Here is a 9,879-nt window from a genome sequence, read left to right on the forward strand (position 1 = left end):
AGTAGGTAATGATAATTATTTGTTGAATTGAATTATAAGGCAGTTGTATCATGCTGGCTATAATGAACTTGTGTGATCTCATTCTTGCCTAGACTTGATGAGATCTTCCCTGGAAGTATTTATTTCCACGTGTGGCTCCTTTTAGGGAAGGGGTGGGTCTGTCTTGCCAACTACTACATCTCCAGTTCTGATACGTGGCGACATTTCAAAAGCAACTGTTTATTTCTTCTGAAGAGGAGAGCAATGCTATTCAAATTTTCTGAAAGCACTTGGCATATTATACAAGTAAGGGGAAAAAGTTTGCCGCTGGTAAACCTGAAGAGCCTGAGGAAGTATTGTTGAAGCTTGTTAGTAGAGTAGAGCATTCTTACCCAGAGGCTGACCACTTTTAGATTAGCCATGTTTGATTCAAGTGTTAGACCCTAAGTTAATTTTCACAATTGACCAAAATTGGACTAATCTGACACATTGATACTCAAACTTGAAAGGACAGTGACTTTTATTCGTTAATTTTCAACAGTGTTCCAAGGAACCTTTGGGGTTTCACAGAAATCTCAGGCAAGCTAATTGGATGAGGCTCCAATCTGTTACTTTTGCCTTCATCCAGGGACCCTCATTTGTAGTTGATATATTTACAAGTCTGTAAAATTTCTTTTGAAAAGAGAAAGTTCCATGGCTTAAAGGAAAAAAGAAAAAAACTTCAGAAATTAGTGCACATAACAATCCTAAAACTGTTCCCAAATAACTGTAATATTCCTACCTGTAAAATTCCTACCTGAGAGCTGGAGGTGGCATGCTAGCTGTCTTTGGGAAAGTGTGAAACCTTTATCAGCTCAAACATCAAAAGGCTACAGATTTGTTTGTAAAACATACAGCAGATTGCTAATCATTGTATTTAATTCCTTTTTTTTTTGACTGCCTGTTTTATGTTCATTTGTCAACTAAAGTTGTGAACTTTTTCAGAGCAATAACAATAATTTTTGTCTCTGTTGAATTTAGCACAATGCCTAGCATGATAAAGTTATACCAAATGAATAAATGGACGAATGGATGGATGGATGGATGAATTTGTTAGGAGAATGATTGACGCAACACTAAGTCCTGGGACTTGGTAATTGTGTTCTAATCCTGTCTCAGCAATTCTGCTTTTGTAATACCCTGAATAAATTAATTTTGTATCTCATTATGTTAAATATAAAATTAAAAAATAGAGTGTGTTTTGCAAATTAAGGATAATGAGTCACCACTGTTTCTTGGGACTAAAGGGTGCATGAGCAAATTAATTACAAAGGCTTATGTTATTATAATTATAATGTTAATTACAAGACATAGCTGCTGTTGATGAAAATAGCCCAGAAAAAGAATGAAATATAAGCAGTTGGTTCAATCTTGGGCCAATATTCTGGTGGACAAAACTATTACTCATTACTTAGAGGACCTTAGATCAAAGTTTGATGGAATATTGGGCATGTTGGATTTCTGCAGATTTAGTCACAGCAATGACCTAGTAGGCAAAGGAGACATTGAAAACCGAGGCAAGTTTGAAGAGGAAAAGCAAACACAGTTGTAAAAGGTGAAGTTTTCTACCCTTCGTCTACTGCCATGCTGGATGAACGTAAGTATGAAAAAATTCAATAGAACTCACTAAGTTGCTTTTTCTGTGCAAGGTCTGGTGCTAAAGGAAATTAGAGCTGGGTTACTGAATCAGGAGAGGCAGGACATAAACATATAACAAAGAAGGTATTAATAAAGGCCACCAGAGAAATAGTGTTCAAGTAGTATCAGAATTCATGAGGAGGAGAATAACCTCTCCCTAAATATTGCTTATTACTTGGATTACTTTTGCCTTGGTTTTCAAATGAAATAAAACCTTTCATCTTCTCAATAGAGCCTTTAGCATAAAGAAATATGTAGAGAGTGTTTCTGGCGGAGTTGCATTCCCTAAAGAAGAGAGCCCCTTCCATAAATATAAGCTTCTCCTGGACTGTGGCAGTCATCTCCATTTTGTTCCCATCCTGTGGCATGTGACTTGAAGCTTCAATGCCGTCTCTGATTCCAGATTCCTGGCGGAAGTTGAATCATTAGATTGCTGACCTCACCACACTATGTGTTTTGTATTAAAATTGTGTGTGTGTGTGTGCGTGTGCATGTGCATTAACAAATGAAAGTGAGGACTCCCCAGGCCCTACATTCTTTATTATTCCTACATTTACCAAGGTCTTTACAATACTGTGAAAACAATGCATTTCTGATATATTTAAAATACCTAATTTTTACAATGCAAAATAATAATACAATCCAGAAAGACTAAGTACAGAATTGGTCTGTATACCCACCTAAAAACAACAGTAACTTTTGACCTTCATATAAATCTTTCAATTTGACCTATAAATACAAAGAACAGACCGAGGGTTGCCAGAGAGAAAGGGGGTAGAGGGTTAAGCCAAATGGGTGAAGGGGAGTGGGAGACACAGGCTTTCAGTTATGGAATGAATATGTCATGGGAATCAAAGGCACAGCACAGGAAATATAGTCAATGATATTTTAATAGTGTTGTGTGGTGACAGAGGGTAGCTACACTTGTGAGCATAGCATAGAGACCAGTTGAATCACTCGGTTGTACACTTGAAACTAATGTAACATTGTATGTCAACTATAGTCAAATAAAAAAAAATAAAAATAAATACGAACAAATCTTCAATGTTCCTTAAAAAAAAAAAAAAAGATAGATGATAGACCTAAAAGAAGGTTTGAAGAAAAAAGACATACACAATCTCATCCTAACTTAATACACAACTTTTTCTTTTCATGTATTTCATTCCAGCATGTTATATTCATGCTCTTACCTTCTACTCATTCCAGACCCACACTAATCTGGATTCTGCCCCCACCAGGCCCCTGAAATTGTTCCTGTTAAAGTCACCAATGAACCCAGTAGATTCCTTTCAGTCCTTAGCCTACTTGGCCCATCGGTGGAACTCAAACCAGCTGAGGCCCACAGCCCTCTCCTCACTCTTCTTGTTCCAGATATTCTGGGCTTCACTTATTTGTTGAATACACTGTGTTATTTCCTTTTGTGGGATTTACTATGTTCTATACTTCCTCCTTGCAAGGCTCTTTCTCCCAGTTTCTCTAGCCTTCACCCAGTTAACTTCTTCTCTCAGATATCAACATAAATGTCACAAAGTTAGATCAAATCATTGAAATTTCACTTCAAAATACTTATACTTAACAGACAGGTAATTACAGGATTCCTCTCCGTCTCTGTCACTATCCAAGTCCCTGGAAGGCAGAAGCCATACTTGTCTTCGCCAGTGAGACCTCAACACCTAGAACATCGCCTGGCATGGAGTAGATGCTAAGAATTTTGTTGTGGTTGAATGGACTTATGGATAGTTGTGGTCATGGTATACATATAATTTTATACCCTGCTTTTTCATGCTAAATGCATATCTCCATGTTGTTGTATTATAATCTTTACTTTTATCAAAATTGTACATGCTTACATGCATTGGAAATAACCCAAATGTTCATCAACAGGAAAATGAACAAATAAATTGTGGTGCTTTCATTAAATGGAATATTACACAGCAATATTGTAAGTCTTGCTACACCTAACAACATGTACGAATCTTACAGACTCCAAATGAAGCCAGAAACAAAAGGGTACATATATATGGTTCCCTTTATACAAATTTCAAAAGCAAGAAATGTTGACTTATGATATCCCAAGTAAGGATACTGGTTATCCTTGGTGGGACAATAATTATTTCCATGTGTTTTCTTCCAGTTAAAAAGTGCATTGAGGGTTGCCTGGGTGGCTCAGTCAGTTAAGCGTCTGACTTCGGCTTAGGTCATGATCTCACTGTTGGTAGGTTCAAGCCCTGCGTCAGGCTCTGTGCTGGTGGCTCAGAGGCTGGAGCCTGCTTTGGATTCTGTGTCTCCCTTTCTCTCTCTCTGCCCCTCCCCTGCTGGTGCTCTGTCTCTGTCTCTCTCAAACGTAAATAAACATTAAAAAAAAATTTAAAAAAAGCTCATTGAACTTGGGGTGCCTAGGTGCCTCAGTTGGTTAAGTGTCCGACTTTGGCTCAGGTCATGATCTTGTGGTTCCCGAGTTTGAGCACTGCATCAGGCTCTGTGCTAACAGCTCAGAGCCTGCTTCAGATTCTGTGTCTCCCTCTCTCTCTGCCCTTCCCCTGTTCATGCTCTCTCTCTCAAAAATAAATAAACATTAAAAAATTTTTTTAAAGAATGTGCGTTGAACTTATGATTTGTATACTTTACTTATGTAGTACTTGAATAAATGTTTATTTAAAAATAAAAAAATATATAAATTTTACACACACGTCTTTTAAAGAGTCAAATAGTTCTATAAGGCTTAAAAATAACATTTCTTTTCTTCCCACTCCTTCACCCTGCAATGTCCATTTCCCCACAGATAACCTCTTTCACCTTTTTCTAATTGATTCTTTTGCTTTTGACCTCCATGAATCTAAATAACATGCTCAATTGTTTCAGTTTTAAGCATTATCTATTGTTTTCCCAATATGGAAGCTGGGGATGTAAGTTCTTTTTCTTATCCTTTCCTCTGCATCCTTCCCACATCTACATCCTTCCAATGTGGGTGACTTATAATTTTGGTTTGATTAATATTCAATGTTCATATAACATTTTCTGTATAAGTGCTATTATCACTGAGTCATGTAATAAGTTATGATCACTTGTCTTTTGCTGCACTTGTTTTTTCCTTTCTCTTTGCTTTGTTCCCTTGTTAGTTTTCAGAGAATTTCGATCCTTAATGCTCTACCAATTGCTTAAATTTGCCTCTAAAACCAGGTCTAATCCTGAAATACGCCTTCAAAATTATTCTGGGAATTTACTTACCCTCTTTTGTGTTGATCTTCTGTTTCTTGTATTCCATGTTGCCTTCCTTTTCTTGGTTTATAACCTTGGTTTTAATTGAAAGTAACTTTCAGTAGAGAAGAGTGTACTTGAGACATAAAAATGATAAGGCCTCAGCGGTGCCTGGGTGGCTCAATCAGTCAAGTGTTCGACTCTTGGTTTTGGCTCAGGTCATGATCTCACAGTTCGTGAGTTTGAGCCCTGCATTGGTCTCTGTGCTGACAGTGTGGATCCTGCTTGGGATTTTCTCTCTCTCCTCTCTGTTTCTCTCTCTCTCTCTCTCACTCTCTCTCTCTCTCTCTCTCTCTCTCTGTCTCTCTGTCTGTCTCAAAATAAATAAACAAAAAAAAATGTTAAGGCCTTACACATATGAACATGTTTTTCTTCTACTCTCACACTTGATTGATGACTTGGCTTCGTATAGAATTCTATGTTTAAAACAACTTCCTTCCATAATTTTGAAGACATTCCTCCATTGACTTATAACTTTCTATGTTAATATTCAGAAGTGTGGTCATAAACAGAAGTCTGTTTTTTCTCTTTTGTAGGAGCTTCTCTTTGTACTTAATGATCTAAAATTTCATATTGCTGTGTCTTGATATGTGTAGATGTAATATTCTGGTCACAGAATGGACCCTTTTTAATCTGAAAATTCATATTTTTATTTTGGGAAATGTTCTTGAATTCTTTTATCTTGAATTATTTTGCTCTTTGTTACTATTTTCTTCTCTGTTCTCTCTTACCAGAATCCTACTATTAGATCTCCTGGATTAATCCCTAATTTTCTTATGTTTAATTTCCAAGTTACTGTCCCTTTTCATGGTTGGATTATTCTCTTATCTCTCTGAGGATATCTATGACTTTTTTTCCCCTCTCCAGGCATAGTCTTTTTGTCCTCCAACTTACTTTTTTACTTTTAAGCTAATGACTGCTCAGATATCTGGTAATCCAGATAATATTTTAGGAAGCTTGATCATAGCTGAGGGACTGGGAAATTTGAGCATGTGGGTGGGACTCACTGATTACAGTAGCATGACCAACTATATTGGTTTGCCTGGGACTGCCCCAGTTTTAGCACTAAGAGTCCCATGTGCCAGGAAACTCCTCAGTTCCAGCTGAGGTCACCCTCGTTGGGACCATCTCCATGGGGTGAACTGTCTGGAAATGTTCACTGGGCATGCAATGTCATTAGTTGTTTTCCCTCAAGCTGGCAGATTCCCCAGTGAATGAAATTCCCATTTCCTGCATGGAGGTCAATGCCCTGCTCGTGAACATTCTTGGGCTCTGGTTAGGGGAATGCAGCAGGGATTCTCAGCTTCCAATACAAAAGTATCCAACTTTCATTTCAGCTGCGTTTGGTTTTTCCCATTCCCTATCTATTGAGTTCCTGCCACATTGTCAGGCACCATGTTAAGCACTGGGTGAGCCACAGTGAATAAAACATAAAAATGTCTGCCTCTGTAATGCATGTAGAAAGGCAGATAATCAATCAATTAATTTAAAAAATACAATTTGTCAAAAATTGATAAATGCTATAAATAAAAATAAAATGGGAGAAAAGGAAAGACAATAAGTTAGGGTAAACAGAGTATTTTAAGACTATTTTAACTAGAATGGTCACAGAAGACATTACTGAGAAGAGCCTTTGAGTAAGTCCTGAAGAATATAAGGTAGCGAGTCAGGAAGAGTTTTTCAAGCAAAGGTAACAGGCATAGTCCCCAAGGCAAGGATGTGCCTGATATCTTTGAAGGAGAGCAAATGGGTAAGGTTGTAGCATAGTGAGCTAATGAGTAAGGGGGAGAATAGCTATGCTAATGCTGTATAGAAAATAAGCTGAAGGGGGTCAAGGGCAGAAGCAGGAAGTCCAATTAGGAGGCTATTGTACCAGCCTAGTCAAATCATGGTGGTGTCTTGGACCAGGATGATGGCCAGATTGGTGCTGAGAAGTGGTTAGATTTTGGATTTAAAAAAAAAATTTATTAATGGATTGGTTGTGAGGTGACAGAGAAAGAGAAGAACTAAGATGATTCCAAGGTTCTTGGTCTGAACATCTGGAAGAATGCAATTGTCATTTACCAAGATGGGAGAGATTATGGGTAAGCAGGTTGGAAAAACATCATGAATTTGATCTTGCACGTGTTAAGTTTGAGACACCTATGGAACATATTGCAGAGTAGGTAGATGTATGAGTTTGGTGTTCAGGGAAGAGGCTGGAGATATAAATACAGGAGATTGTACTTAAGATGATGAGGTTGGGTAGGGATACTCCTTGCCTAGGGAGTATTGTAGACTGAGAAGTGGACCAAGGACAGAATCCTGAAGCACTTCACATTCAGAGGTCAAGGAGATGAGAAGGAGGGTCCAGTGAGGAAGAGAGAGAATCTATAGAGAATTATCTGGAAGTCAACGGAAGAAATGTTTCAAGAGAGGGAGTGGTAAGCTGTGCCAAGTGCTGCTGAAAGACACTGTTGTTCAGAGGCCCTTTGACCATCTCATCCAGAGAGCTTGTTTCAGCCTCAAAGAGCAAACCTGTCTTTTGCTGAAGTTGGAGGAGGCATAGTCTCCTGGTTGTGCAACAGGAGAGCAGACAATGCTCCTTAGATTTAGATAATGCTTCTTAGACTTTCAACCACTCTGCCTTATCTGAGCACCTCCATCCTTCACTCCACTGTTAAGTTGATGCCACCAATTTCTGAGCCTTTAGGAATCCCATGATATAAATTAAATCGATTCATACCTTTCCTGCACTACCTGTTTTGAAGTCAACCTTCTCAGATGTGCTAAGTCATTTACTACTGAATAATTTACTACTTTCACACTTTGCAAACAAAATTGCTGTTGTCTTCTCTTCTTTTCCTCTACTGCTTGTGGATTTAAGCCTCTTAAAAGGATCCTTTTACTGTCATTTAGGGAAGGAGTAATAGTAGATACATGTGTCCAATCCATCTTCTTTGCCTGGAAGCCATGACCACCATTTTTAAGGGCGTAAAGTTGTCAACTGTTTGGATATACATCATTTACTTAACTGTTCCACAATGTTTGGACATTTGGGCTGCTTCCAATGATATACAATACTATACTATAAATCTTCTTGCATATAACATTGCTCGTGATTAGGAGGTATTGCTCTGGATTGATTCCCAGAAATTCTATAACTGGGTTGAGAGATATTAGCATTTGATACAATAAAAGCAGTATGGTGAATGGTTCAGAGCACTCTCTGGGGTATGAGTCGAGTGCTTTCCTCTGGAACCCTGTTCTGTCATTTACTAGCTCTGTAACCTTGGGCAAGTTTCTTAAACTCTGTGTGTTCCAGTTTCCTCATCTGTCAAATAAGGGTAATAATAGTAGTGTTACTGAGGGGAATAGGGTAGGTTAACATATGTGAATTACTTGCACAGTGATTAATACACAATAAATGAACAGTCAATAGATATACTCACAACCATCATCATTATCACCATCTGACTTTTGATAAGTTTCCAGGTTGCTTTTCAAAAGGGGATCATCTTCAATTGCATCAGCAACATATAAGGATGCCATTAAACACCTCTTTGCCAATCAAACTCAGCCACTAATTTTAAAAGGCTCTCAAATAACACTTTGTTGAATTCTCTATAGTTTTAATAATAAAAATATGGATGATAGGACTATATTGTTAATATTCCAGGCTACAAAGGAAGATCTTGGCAAATTATTAGCAAATTCTGATATAAGGCTTTCAAAATGGGGAGAGTCACATCATACATGAATAAACTTGAGCAAAATCAGTTATACCCTATAGAAGGTGGGAAGGGGAAGGAGGAGAGAAAGAGAGAAAGAAAAACTATATTTAAGCCTACAGTGATTCTGACCATTCCATTTAATGAATGCTCATGGATTTGATATAGAAAATTGGACCCACTTTTCCTCAGTTGGTCTGAGTTTTAATGTGCTTCTTCTAGCATGAACATTTTTCTCCTGTGGATTGTGTGTGATTCTAGAGTTTTAGAGTGTTTTCATACCATATGCCTTTTAGACCCAAGACAACACTGTTGGCCATTTTGAGAATATATCAATATTCTTAAGGGATGCTCAAAGATAACTTTGAACATGTGTGAGACTGCTTCTATATCCAGAAGTTTCTGGGCAAAAATGACTACATCATATCTGATTTGCAACTAAAATAAATGGCATCATCCAACATTTAGTTTGTTTGTTTGAGGCTTTTCATTTTGCTACTGGCTAGGTGATGTTCACTGATGCTACATACACTGTCCCTTCTGATCAGGACACACTTCCCTTCTTTGTTTGTCTGGTAAATTTAGAACTGTCCTTCAAGGCAGCTCAAGCCTGAAGCCTTGCTGGGCTCCTATCAGCACATTAGACCTCTGTATCCAGACCACTGTGTGTGGACCTCTAGGATAGCAGTCATATTGAGTCATAATTGTTTATATGTCTTTCTCCCCATGAGAGTATGAGCTTTTCTAGGATAGAGACTGTGTATTACTAATCATTGTAACTCCAGTGCCTAGTAAAATGCCTGGAACTTAATAGGCATTTAACAAACACTGTTGAGTAATGTATGTGGAATGGGAAATGAGGTAGGAGAACCATGGTATGAAGTTCTCACTATATTCAAGAAAAGAATATAAGAATGAAAATTGGCTCTTAAGAGATATAATAACTACCAGTTATCAAAGTCCTGCATTCCAATAACTTTACATGCACTGTAATCTTCCTCAGAAATTCCTTATGTATCACCTTACTTATTTTACAAATAAAGAAACGTTAGCCTCAGAGAAGTGAAGTAACCCACGCAAATACCACGACTAGTAAAGCAAGAGCAAGGATTTCAACTCAGTTTGTGCATTTCCACTATTGTCTGATGCTTCTTTGGTTCAGTCCTGTCAGAGGTAGAAGAGAGATTGAGTAGCATGATTAAAAGCATCCACTGAGGGGCACCTGGGTGGCTCAGTCGGTTAAGCACCTGACTTG

This window comes from Panthera leo, chromosome A1 (genome assembly GCF_018350215.1).
Source record: "Panthera leo isolate Ple1 chromosome A1, P.leo_Ple1_pat1.1, whole genome shotgun sequence".
NCBI classification, from domain to species: domain Eukaryota; kingdom Metazoa; phylum Chordata; class Mammalia; order Carnivora; family Felidae; genus Panthera; species Panthera leo.